Here is a 13205-nt window from a genome sequence, read left to right as displayed (position 1 = left end):
ATTGTCTGTAAGTGATTTATTTATTTAATTTGAGAAGTCGTTCATTGTCTGCAGATTATAATCTTTTGTGCGCTATATTATGCAGATCGAAGATGCTCGAATGCAAAAGGGACGATATCACGTACATTGGGTTCATTGACCCGAACACAATGCATGTCAAAACCATAGATGATCCCCTCTATAACAAGGATACACCGCAGACTTTGCTAAGGTTTTTGAAGCGACAACGTGACAAAAGCTAATACTTTGGCCTTACAACTTCGAGTGAGTCTTACTGTCTTATAACACATTATATTTTGCTCACCGTATGTCAAAATTTTAACTAATGACTACATATTGAAACGTGCGTAGGTTTCACTTTATTCTTCTCGTCATCAATTTGGAAATTGGAGAAGTTGAAGTCTTGGACTCACTAACCAAAGAAAAGGATCTATACGTGTCTTGTTTTTTAATGCTCAGAAGGTAATTTGAATTCTTATCGGTTTGTTTCGTTAATTTCCTGCTTTGAACTAATTGATGACTCTTTTATGCATTTTCTTTTGTCGAGCAGCGTATGGCAAACTTTCATCAAGGAAGATACGTCCCGTGAATGGCCACCGAAGCTGCGATGGCGTGCGAAAGTAAGTAGTACTACCTAGGTCCACACACCTTTCAATTATCATACTTGACTATTGTTTGATTGAATTATATTCTTGTAAAGAAATGCCCGCAACAACCTCCGGGGACCGATCTCTGTGGATTCTTCGTTTGCGAGTTCATCCGCAGAATTGTCAACGAGAGAACGAATAATGAGAGAAATAAAGAGGTACAAAAACAATCTTCACAAATTTGTTTTGTTATCATAAGTTGTGCCGAGTTTCAGTAATAGTTGTTTCATGTATTCATTTGTATCTTATTCTTTTATAGTTGGCAAGAAAGCGGAACAAGCTCTCAATCGATGACCGCTTCATAGCAATAGGCGAGGAATTGGCGGGATTTTTCCTTCGGGACGTCATACCACCACTCGCAGAGCACCACAATGAATGAAGATGTACATGTTACATATATCGTTGACTCGAAGAGTACCACTATGCTACATGTAATAGACATATATAGAGTACGCCTCGGAGAGCACCACTATGCATGAAGATCGATCTTCATGCATAGTGCTACTTAATTTGCGATCTCATGCAATAACATGTGTGTTATATTATATGCACCAACTTGCTATGCATCATCTTGATCTTCATGTACTACCTAAACCCAAACGCGTTTCTGGTGCATCGACGCGATATGAATCAAACCGATATCCCTAAACCTCTCCAAAACCCTAAAAAGCCAATTCTCTGCCGCGGCAGAGATTTGGGAAAATTCCCTGCCGCGGGGGGAACCTTTGGTACCGGTTCGTATTACCAACCGGTACCAAAGATCCTCAGCCCTGAGCTCTCCTGGTGGCCCACGTGGAGGCCCGTTTTATACCGGTTCGTAAGCAACCGGTACGAAAGGGGGGGGGCTTTAGTGCCGAATAATTTGTACCGGTTGCAAAACCGGTACGAATGGCCCTCTGGAACCGGTATAGATGACCGTTTTTCTACTAGTGGCTGAACCAGGCCGCCACAGTAGCTAAGGCGGCAACGGCGTAGCTATGCCCCAGCCTCGGCGGGAAACAACAATCCGAAGCCGCGAGCTGGTACTACTACACCACCACCGGACATAGGAGCTCCTCCCCCTTGTCACTGGGAGAGGATTGGCAAGGAGGTGATGGAAGCCCAAGGGGTGATATCGTTAAAACCACCAGTCGTGCAGCAGCCACCCGTGATGGATGCGGAGCCGCTAGTGACCGATGCCGAGCCGGATGTCATGGAGCGAGGTGGCCCCGCCGCTCACGCCATTCCTTTGATCCATTTGGCTGCGAAGCTCAAGTTGTTTTTTGGTAGGCGGACTATGAGATGACGGTGAGTTGGTGCTCAGATGTTGGCCAACAATTAAATTTCTACTTGAAAAACTTCATTGAAATTTCTATTTTTATACGCGAGATTCAATTTTTTTTTATCAGAAAATTATATTGGGGGCGTCGGTGTGGGGCAACCCTCCCCAAGTAGAAGGAGCAACTGCCTACGCGTCCCATAGCGCACCCGCTGACACCTATTAGACGCGCAGGTGAAGATGCTATTAGGCTTAATGCCATTCAGGATTGTGACATGACTAGCAACGCGCCTAGCTTGATGCTGGCCGGAAGAGACGTTTCCAGCACGAACAAGGATCGATCAGGTTGCAGTCTTCCCTGGCCGGTTCAAATTAAGGCTCCGTTCGGCATGCAGGTGCGAAAAACACAGGAAAACTCGTGTAAAATTTAGGAATATGGAAGGAAAGCATCGGCGAAACATAGGATCGATAAGCACAGGAAAAGTTGCAGCTTCTGCAGTTGGGAACCTAGCAAAGGAATCACCGTAACGGATGAACAGAGATCAGATATGTAGAAGTGATTTGGTGCAACGATGATTTGATTGATCGTGCACGAGGCACATATATAGGTACAGGGGTGTGACCGGGTCTAGTCTCCACGTGAATACAAAGTGAGAGAGACGCTACAGGTGCAACATACAAAACCCAAACCTATACATATACATATTCGTTCAACACCCCCCCGCAGTCGAAGCGACGCCAGTGACGCAAAGACTGGACCTGAAGCTCTCGAAAGTCGAGGTAGGAAGTCCTTTCGTCATCACATCGGCGAACTGCTGATCGGTGGGAACGTGTAGAACACGGACACGACCAAGGGCGACGTGCTCCCGAACGAAGTGAATGTCGAGCTCGATATGCTTCGTCCTGCGATGATGTACGGGATTAGCCGAGAGATACACCGCAGAGATATTGTCGCAGTAGACAATCGTAGCCTTCGGAACCGGGCAGTGGAGCTCCTGTAAAAGCTGGCGTAGCCAGGAACACTCAGCAACGGCGTTAGCCACAGCCTTGTAGTCAGCCTCGGCGCTCGAGCGTGAAACCGTGGGTTGTCGCTTAGACGACCACGATATCAGGGAGGGACCAAGGTAGACACAGTAGCCGGAGGTAGAGCGGCGCGTGTCAGGACACCCAGCCCAGTCGGCGTCGGAGTAGGCGACAAGGCTGGTATCGGAAGAGGCCGTCAGGGTGAGTCCCATGGACATGGTGCCACGGATGTAACGGAGGATCCGTTTTACCAGTGCCCAATGAGTGTCACGCGGAGCGTGCATGTGGAGGCACACCTGCTGAACAGCGTACTGAAGGTCCGGCCTCGTCAAGGTAAGGTACTGAAGACCGCCAACGACGGAGCGATAGAAGGCAGCATCGGACACCGGAGAGCCCTCAACGGCGGATACCTTGGCCTTCGTGTCGACAGGCGTGGAAGCGGGATTGCAGTTAAGCATGCCGGCGCGCTCCAGCTGCTCATGCGCATACTTCTGCTGATGCAAGAAGAACCCGGTGGCGGTGCGGACGACCTCGATGCCGAGGAAGTAGTGGAGGGCCCCCAAGTCCTTGAGGGCGAACTCAGCGCTGAGCTGCGCGGTGATCTGCTGCAGAAGAGCCGTCGAGGAAGCAGTCAGGATGATGTCGTCGACGTACAGAAGGAGGTATGCAGTGGCGGCGCCCTGGTGGTACACGAACAGGGAGGCGTCGGACCGTGTAGACTGAAACCCCTGCTGCTGGAGAAAACCCGCCATCCGCTGGTACCAAGCTCGAGGAGCCTGCTTGAGCCCATATAGAGAACGGGAGAGCAAGCACACATGGTCCGGGAAGGCGGGATCGACGAAACCAGTAGGCTGCTGACAGAACACTTGCTCAGTGAGATGCCCGTGCAAGAATGCATTGGACACATCGAGCTGGTGAACCGGCCAAGCTCGAGAGGCCGCAAGCTGAAGAACGGCGCGAATCGTGCCCGGTTTGACAACCGGGGCGAAGGTGTCGGTGAAGTCCACGCCAGCACGCTGATGAAAGCCGCGTACCACCCAGCGCGCCTTATGGCGCTCAAGAGAACCATCCGGGTGAGTCTTGTGCCGAAAGACCCATTTGCCAGAGATGACATTGGCATGAGGAGGTCGGGGCACAAGCTGCCATGTGCGGTTGCGCTGGAGAGCATCGAACTCTTCGCGCATAGCAGCAAGCCAGTGCGGATCACGAAGGGCGGCACGGGCGGAGGAGGGCAGTGGAGACGGCACCGACGTAGAGGTAGCGTACGCATACGCGGGGTCGGTGTAGCGCGGGTTCGGACGACGAGTGCCGGTCCGAGCACGGGTGAGCACACCGTTGAGAGGTGCAGCTGCATGGGGCGCGGGCGCAGCCGAGGCCGCAGGGGGCGTGGGCGCAGCCGGGGCCGCAGGGGGCGCGGGCGCAGCCGGCGCTGCAGGGGGTGCGGGCGCAGCCGGCGTCGCAGGAGACGCGGGCGCAGCCGGCGCTGCAGGGGGCGCGGGCGCAGCCAGTGTCCCGACGCTGCCGTGAGGTGGAACCTGCTGAAACGGAAACACAAGCTCATCAAAGTAAACGGGTCGCGAGGTGTAAACCCGACGGGACACGGGATCATAGCACCGGTAACCTTTGGTGTTGGGGGGATAGCCAAGGAAGACACAGGGAACGGAACGTGGGGCGAGTTTATGAGGAGAAGTGGACGCGGTGCTAGGATAACAGAGACACCCGAAGGTCCGAAGACCATCGTAGGACGGTGGGACACCGAATAGGAGCTGATGAGGAGCATAGTTCCAGCGAGGGCGACAGGGTCGGATGTTGAGAAGGAGGGTAGCGGTGGAGAGAGTATCCGGCCAGAAGCGGGGCGGGACGTGAGAGTGGAACAGCAGTGTGCGGACGCAGTCATTGAGAGTGCGGATGACGCGTTCGGCGCGGCCATTCTGCTGAGACGTATAAGGACAAGTGAGACGGAAGACAGTGCCGTGCGACGCGAGGAGATGGCGGACAGCAGCGTTGTCGAATTCCTTTCCGTTGTCAGTCTGAAGTGTGAGAATAGGACGACTAAACTGAGTGGCGACATAGGAGTAGAAGGTAGTGAGAGTGGCGAAGACGTCAGACTTACGACGAAGGGGGAATGTCCATACGTAATGAGAGAAATCATCCAAAAGGACTAAATAATATAAGTAACCCGTGTTGCTAGCAACCGGGGATGTCCAAACGTCACTATGTAAAAGCTGAAACGGAAAAGTAGAAATAGTGGTAGACTCGCTAAAGGGAAGCCGTACGTGTTTGCCAAGACGACAGGCATTACAAGTATGATGTTCGGCCTTATTACATGAGAATGAAAAAGTCTGAAGAATTTGACGCAAGACGGTGGCGTTGGGATGACCAAGACGAGCATGCCAAAGGTCGACGCTGGTGGTGAGGGCGGCTGGGCGAGTGGCGGCTGTGGAAGAGGGGTGCACCGGGTAGAGCTCGTCGGCAGGGCTATCACATCGGTGCAGAACCGTCCGAGTGCGGGCGTCCTTCACAGAAAAACCAACGGCGTCAAATTTAACAGAGATAGGATTTTCACGAGTAAGTTGGCGAACAGAACCTAGACTTTTAACTAAGTTAGGACAGACAAGGACATTAGACATCTTAATGGGAGTGGACGTGGATGGAAAAGACATACTACCAACATGTGTAATGGTAAAAGAGGAACCGTCGCCGACGGTGATGCGGGTGGAGGTATGGACGGGAGTGGAAGAAGTGAGGTTACCGGGATGATTTGTCATGTGAGCGGTAGCGCCCGTGTCCATGAAGTAATCACCGCCACCGCCGTAGTTGGCGGGAGAGGGCGCCGAGTGCAGCGCGGCGAGGAGAGCAGGGTCCCATGGTGGCGGCACCTGTGGAGGGTACGCGGCGGGTGGCACGGCGACAGGCGGAGGCGCGTAGTAGCTCGGGTACGCAGCGGCGGGAGGCATAGCGCCGAAGGCCGGGTAGGAGGCACCGTGGGGCGACGCAGCGGGCCCGGCGAAGTACGCCTGATGAGTCGACGGAGCCGGTCCGAAGAGGCTCGGAGCGGGTGCCCGAGGCACCGGCATGGAATATGCGTGGACCACGCCCGTCCAAGGATTGGTGCCGTACGTCCAGGGAGGGGAGGGCTGCATCGCGCGGTGAGCCTGGCCGCCCCCAGGGACCGGCGGCTGCGGCTGCTGCGGCTGCTTGCGGCCGCCACGCCGGTTGCCGCGACGACCGCCCTGCTGCGGTTGAGGGGCGGCAGGGGGGCGGGTACCGGGGCGGTGGGAGGAGCGCCGCGGAAGACGCCGGCGGCAAGAGCCTGGTGCTGCGCGCGAGTCTTCACGCCCTTCATCCGACGTTCTTCAAGCTTGAGGTAGGACACAAACTTGGAAAAAGAGGGGTCGGGCATCAGGGTGAGGTTGCTAGCCGCATTGCCGAAGTCCTCATGAAGATTGGCGATGAGGGTGCTGAGGATGAAATCATCATCGATCGGGGCTCCGATGTCGCGCAGCTCATCCGCCAACTGCTTGAGGCGACGAGTGTATTCGTCGATGGTCTGGTCGTCCTGGTGGCAGGATGTGAACTCTTGATGCAAGAAGACGCGGCGCTGAAGCTTGTTGTCGGTGAAGAAGCCATTGAGCTTGGTCCACACGGCGGCAGCGTCGTCACCCTCCTTGATGACGGTGAGGAACAGATCGCGCGAGATGGTGGTGAAGAACCACCGGATGAGCGTAGCGTCGATCGAGGTCCACTCGGGGTCAGCCGCCATGATGCGCGAGTCGATGGAGCCATCAACATGATCAAGCAGGTTCTCCTCGCGGAAGAGAAGGGTGAAGTAGGTTTTCCATGGGTGGTAGGAGGAGGTGGTGGCGTCGAGGGTGACGGGGACGCGATCGCGGATGTTGATGAGGCGGATGGTGGCGGGGTCGGGACCGGCGAAGGGGTTGGAGTAGGAGGAGGCCGACGACATGGCGTCGGGAGGCGGCGGCGCGTGGGGTAGGACGCGCGGCGGCTTGGAGGAGGCGGCGGCCAGAGAGACCTGCGGCGACGGCGGTCTGAAGGCGGCGGCGGCGGCCAAGAGGTGGCGGCGGCGGCGGCTAGGAGAGGTGGCGGCGGCGGCGGCCGAGAGACGGCGGCGGCGGCGGCGGCTAGGAGAGGCGGAAGCTAGGGTTAGGGATCGGTGCGGTATCTGATACCATGTAGAAGTGATTTGGTGCAACGATGATTTGATTGATCGTGCACGAGGCACATATATAGGTACAGGGGTGTGACCGGGTCTAGTCTCCACGTGAATACAAAGGGAGAGAGACGCTACAGGTGCAACATACAAAACCCAAACCTATACATATACATATTCGTTCAACAAGATACACCACCTGTTTGTCCTTTCACGTGTCCTTCGCTTGACTCCTTGAGTAGTCCAGCATTCCAGAGTGTGTGTTCCAAAGCTGCCAAGTTTCAGTTACCGTGAAAAGCATAGGAAAGTTTGCCTTTCCTAAGGAATTGGTAAGCTGTTTCCCATGTTACGAGCACGACCAAAAGGGGAAAAAATCCGAAGGAAAGCAAAACTGTGAAATTCCCCTAGGTTTCCTTTGATAAAGTACTGTTATATATCAATGTCGTGTGTGAGAGCAGATTTGGTGCACCCACGTGTCAGTGCTCCAGACTTTTGTAATATTTAAAAATTATATTTATGTGTTTTAAAAAATTATAAAATTTATTCGACAAATACATACACATGTTCTGAATACTCGTGTAAATGTTTGATAGAAATTGTCTTGTATTTTGAGCTCAGGAAAAATAACAAATTTATAGGGATGGAAACTTTAAATTTTTGTCAGAAATTAGTCTTTTTCGTATGGCTCAAAATACAACATATTTTCATCCGAAATTTACAGCATACCTTCGGAATGTTTATACATATGTACGGATTTAATTTCAGATTTTTTAAAATTACAGAAATATGTTTTTGAAATACTGAGATCACTGGAGCCCATGTGCGAAAGAAACTTTTGGTGTGTTGTGTGGCTTCTCATAAATCATAATGCCCTTGCGACGCACCCTTATGCATTGCCTTTCGTGCAGTTCGTCACTCTCACTGTTCACGCTCGTTAATCTATCATTTCTTGCCCGGACACATTCTAATCGCCTCCCTGCATGCATGCTTCCTCTTATTCCGCGCGGTGTGCTGGCTTAATCATTTTCGTTCGGCCATGCTAATCGTCGGCATGCGTGCATGCATGGCTGCCTCCATTTATTCCCGTGACATGTAGCCCGTTCGCTTTCTCTTTATCTTTGCACGACTTCCGGGCCGTTGCTCGCATCTTTTTGCGCCCACTCGGCCTTCAAATCATTTTTCTTTCTCTTGTTTCATGTGTGTGACATTATCAATTTCTCTTTTTTCTGTGGGATAAAACTATTAGTTGTCGGTTCGATCTGGGAATCGATCCAAGATGGCTCTTTTGCTCAAGGAGATCCAAGAAGCTCAACATCGACGCTGAACCTTTCACCCAAAGACGTGTAACACTCGACAGTCCGTGTCCACTCAAGTACTCGCTCCGGTTCATATTAATGGTACTTTCATGCAGATTCGGCGTAATGGCCACGCGAATCTGGTCCATTAATATGGACCGGAGGGAGTAGAAGCTTTTGGCTACTTGCCGGCGGAGGAGAGAAAAGGAGGTATCATTATTGCTTGGGAGTTGGGACTATCGACTATCGATGATTCGTTCGCAATCACAGTTGAAGTACATACCTGCGATGGTAATGTTTGCTGGTCTATATATGGGCCACAAAGCCGAAAACTCTGAAGGAAGCCCGAGCTTGGGTGCTCCTTTTATCGAATCCCTATCAGACCATCCGTTTCATAAGCCTACGTCATAACACGTTGTGTATAATGTTGTATAGACAGCCTGATGAAATACAGAGCGGGGATAGCCCCAACTACCTCACTCTTATGCATCGTAGAACATGGAGGTCCAAAAGCAGAAAAGCAGTCATGCCCATTCTATTTCCTCTTCTCTCTCAACTCTAATCCCGTGTCGAAGCGCATCTCGATCCCCACCGGCCACCGCCTCCGCTCTGGCCGGCCCCGCCGCGACTCCCCGACCGACGGCGCCAGCCGCCGCCGCCCTGACGAGGTCGCGGTTGCTATCGGCGTCTCCCTCGGCTAGGCCCTCTCCCCGCGGCCACAGGAGCTCGTGGTTGTGCGCGTGAGGCTCGCTCGGTCCGTGCCCATGGCTGTGGTGCGCGCCCCCACGTCGTCCGCATCAGGTGATAGCAGGGACGGAGCAGGTCGGCGCTATTGTCTTGGATAACCTGATCTCATTCCAGTAGAGGTGACACCATAGCACTCTTTGTGGAGCTTCGTCCCTGGCTGCTAGCTAATCAGTACACGATGCACTAGCTAATCTATGCATTATCTGCTAGCTCTTTGGGTGATCTCTTTTTTTTGTTATCTGGTAAAATGTTGTACTAGTACGCATAATTAGAATTTGCTAGCTGTATGTGATTCAGTGCAAATTTTGATTGCAATTGTTTGAGATATACTGATTTCAGCGAGAATAGAAAATTATAGAGTCTATGACATGTAGACCCTCTTTGTTATTGACTAAACAAACTGACAAGTTTTTGTCCAAATAGGTCTACCGGTTGTGCAGACCCTTGTCAAGGGCGACCCATTTTGGAAAATAATGGACATTTTTGTGTCCGATGCCTTTAGATTATAATTAACTTCCAGTTGAATAACTCCCCCACTGTAAGCATTGCCGAAATTATTGATATATACCCCTTTTATTTTTGTTGACCTGAATATTACGTTTGAGTCTAAACTTGTACTCTATGAACTAACAATCACTACAATTCTTCACACAAATAGACAATCTTATAAGATAACCCTGACATCGTACATTTGTGATTAAGCACCTGCATAGATAACGTCTCGCCATTGTCAAAAAATCTAGTTTATGTACTGTCGCAAGCCCACCTACAATTACCACAACTACCCTAATTTAGCATATAAATAATTTGTGCATCCTGTTTCACAAACCTCTATTTACTAGCTATGCGAGATTATTTTCATACCTCTCTAAATTACTGGAAGTTCTTGCAGAAATGTGAGTGTTGCACATTGTATATTTGTTGTTAATTAAGTAAACATAACTTTTAATCGATCCACGATTTTCATTTCGTCGGGTCATGATCATACATGAGTACCCTAGATTAGTAGACATTCTTGGAATTGTTATCAGGAACTGTTAATTGGAACCACCCAATGGATCACAAGCTTTTCTCTTGTATAATCATGCGAATAATGCAGATCAACATCACAGAATGCATCATGGCATGGATTTCTCATTGGAGCTGTCATCTTGAACCATAATTTGCGGTAAATCTATCCCATTCGCACCATTTTTAGCTTACATATCTAGCACTATAAAAATTACACCACATTACTTATTAACGCCATTAACCATAGTCCATCATCTAATCACAGGTAGATGTGGTGGCAGTAATGAATTACTCAAATATTGCATCTATCCCAAACCAATTTGTCAAACAGGGGTTTACCGTAAACTCTTGCTGGCTGGTGAGTTCCACTACACTATAATGTTATATATTACCAATTAATCAGTACACGAATGCATTTATTTATGTTACTAATGCACACATACCTTCCCACAAATCCAAAATAATTTAGATTATAAAACACTTCTCCATGTTGTTCCACACTCCTTTACTTCTACTTGACACCTTGTACAATTTTTCTTTTGAAACGCCGAACAAAATAATTCATGTCATGGACCCTACCACTGGATCTTGAGGATTAAATGCAACAAAGAAGCTAAAACTAACTGCAAATTTAATCCAAAAGGATTTATTTGAATGCATCCAGAAATATTACGCTGACTGGCAAGTCGATAAATTTAACTTGTCAAAGCGATTCCCTATACTATTACACCCATTACAGGAGGTTATCATTTTACGCTGCTTGAACTTTCCTCCTTATTTCCTATGCAAATATTATAGTAACAACAATATTCGTGATGCCACGACTGTATTCAACCCTTTTTTACAGTGATGAATCCGATATCTGCACATCTTTCTTTGTGAAAAACTGGTGTCTAAGACTTGAAATTAGCAGTTTGCAAGGTTTTACCTTTATATGATTTCTATGGTTATCAATTTCTTTTATATATTTACCCAGCCTGAAAAAAAGTGTAGCTACCAATCTTGGCTGTTGCTGTGGGGTTCCACAACATAGCTGACAAATTATTTTACTTGCAACATATCACAGGATAATATTGATAACCACGGATGAATGATATTACACAAAGTAATGATGATGCAAGGGAGCGCATCCAGTTTTGCTGAAGATCGCCTCCACGAGGCTAACATTGAACTTACCATGTTGGATTAAGCAATGCTGCCACTCTTGTGTAGATGCCCGAACATGTAAATTATGTCTAAATCCATTAGTAGTGTATCAAAACTCCAAGATCCCCAGGGCCTGCAGTCTTTATGTTCACTGCTGGACAATCTCATCTAAATCAAAGAATCCCTGTTCAACTGTTTTACATTTTATTCTGCTAACACCAGTAAGAAGACTTACATGGATCTGAACAAAACTAGACGGATAACCATTCGCAACATCAATACATCATAGCTTTTCTGGTGCTCAAACTGGAAATTTATTAAGAATTTTCGGTACGAAATATCTTGTATTGTGTCCTTGATTCGATAAAAAAAATTAGATATGCCTTAACTTTTTCTAAATTTGGTGTCCTAACTTTGTCTCAAAATTTAGACAAAATGAAGACATATTTCATGCGACAGAGGGAGTAACAAAAATCCAGATCTAGAAGCATGGATAGTGTCCCTTTTTAATGTTCAAAAAATTGTCCAATTTGTCTTTTTTGCTGTATCTACAATACTAGGTATTTCACATTAAAAGTTTGCATGCTGGTACCGTATATAGTTGAAATTTTTGGAAGTTTTCAATTTTTTTAAAAGAGCCCGGGCTCTAATTAGCACTTTTCACCTTCCCAACCTCTTACTATACCTGTTTAGACTAAAACACGTTGCACGGCTGGCACATGAAAAGCCTCCGTTTACTAATGAACAAATGAAAAATGGTCCATGATGTGCCACAACTCCAATGGTTTGCCTGTGTGGTACAGGTTCTGACCGGAGGAAATTTATTTTTCTACTGCGAGCCAACTGTCCTTATTAAAGTTTGTACTATCAGACTAGACCAAGAAGACGTGTATTGCAATTTCAACACACCGTATATCACTAGAAAATGGGCAGCATTGATTGCTTCGCGATTAACCACAGCCACTCACCTGCCGAGTGCACCCAAGCCCGGGCGTACATCGTCCGCTCTCAAACCACAAAGCCACCAAGATAAAGTGCAATTCCTATAGGAGCTCTCGGTCCGCAGATCCTTAGGGCATCTCCAACCCTGCGACCCAAACGGACGCGCTGGACCGTTCCTTTTGGGCCGTTTGGTTGGCCGCGCGGACACCCGGACAGCAGCCCTCGTTCGCGTGTCCGTTTGGGTCACACGCTGCGCTCAACGCGCGGACGCGTCGCATATTTGAAGAAAAACAAAAAAAATTAAAATGTAAATTTAAACTAAATTCCATTAAGCATATGCCCTATCTTGGGCAAATTTGTACATAGCTCTATTGTGGGCAAATAACTAACAAAAGAAGCCCTCTATATGGGCTTTAAAGTTAAAATAAATATAAAAAGCCCTAAGCTAGGGTTTGGTCGAGGACGCGGTGGCCGCTGGTGCGCCGCCTAGTCCCTGTGGCCGTCGTCGCTGTCGGCGTCGACGACGTCGCCGGGCGGCGAGGCACTGTTGTGGCTCGACCGCGCCGGGGACTCCGGCCACGGAGACCACAGGGCCTCCTCCCAGGCGGAATGGGGGTCCGGAGCCGCCCGGCCCCGCTCCGGCTGCGGCAGCGCGGAGCTGCGCCTCCCATTCCTGTCAGGCAAGGCGCCTGGTCTGCTAGCGCCTCCCCTCCTCCGCGCGGCGTCTGGCCTCCTGGCGCTGCTGCTCCTCGCGTCGGAGCCTAGCCTCCTCGCGCCGCCGCGTCGCTTCCTCCTCCCGGCGGGACTGGTCGTACAAGGCCCAGGCCTCGGCGTCCTCGACCGCCCTGCCGGGCCTCCTCCTCCATCGCGGAGGTGCGAATGGCCGCTTGGAGTTGCGGCCACTTCGCTTCCTCCTCCGCCGCCGAGATGATCAGAGCGGCGCGGAGGTCGGGGTCCTCTTCCGA

The 13205-nt window shown here is 49.9% G+C and overlaps 2 long non-coding RNA genes across 3 annotated transcripts; both read left to right on the top strand.

The window, feature by feature from the left end:
- Positions 1-234: 234 nt before the first annotated feature.
- Positions 235-965, top strand: LOC127325572 (uncharacterized). Its single transcript, XR_007867254.2, has 4 exons — positions 235-264; positions 352-462; positions 551-620; positions 701-965. It is a non-coding gene; the product is annotated as an uncharacterized lncRNA (long non-coding RNA).
- Positions 966-8766: 7801 nt separating this feature from the next.
- Positions 8767-11498, top strand: LOC127325534 (uncharacterized). 2 transcript variants are annotated; one of them, XR_007867224.2, is made up of 4 exons: positions 8767-9216; positions 10241-10309; positions 10418-10510; positions 11219-11498. It is a non-coding gene; the product is annotated as an uncharacterized lncRNA (long non-coding RNA). The 2 variants fall into 2 exon arrangements; XR_007867223.2 differs by having other exon boundaries at positions 8767-9260.
- The last annotated feature ends 1707 nt before the right edge of the window (positions 11499-13205 follow it).

The sequence above is a fragment of the Lolium perenne genome, chromosome 3, assembly GCF_019359855.2.
Source record: "Lolium perenne isolate Kyuss_39 chromosome 3, Kyuss_2.0, whole genome shotgun sequence".
Taxonomy (NCBI): domain Eukaryota; kingdom Viridiplantae; phylum Streptophyta; class Magnoliopsida; order Poales; family Poaceae; genus Lolium; species Lolium perenne.
The sequence above is the reverse complement of the archived record's forward strand: the minus strand, read 5'-3'. Positions and strand labels throughout refer to the sequence as shown.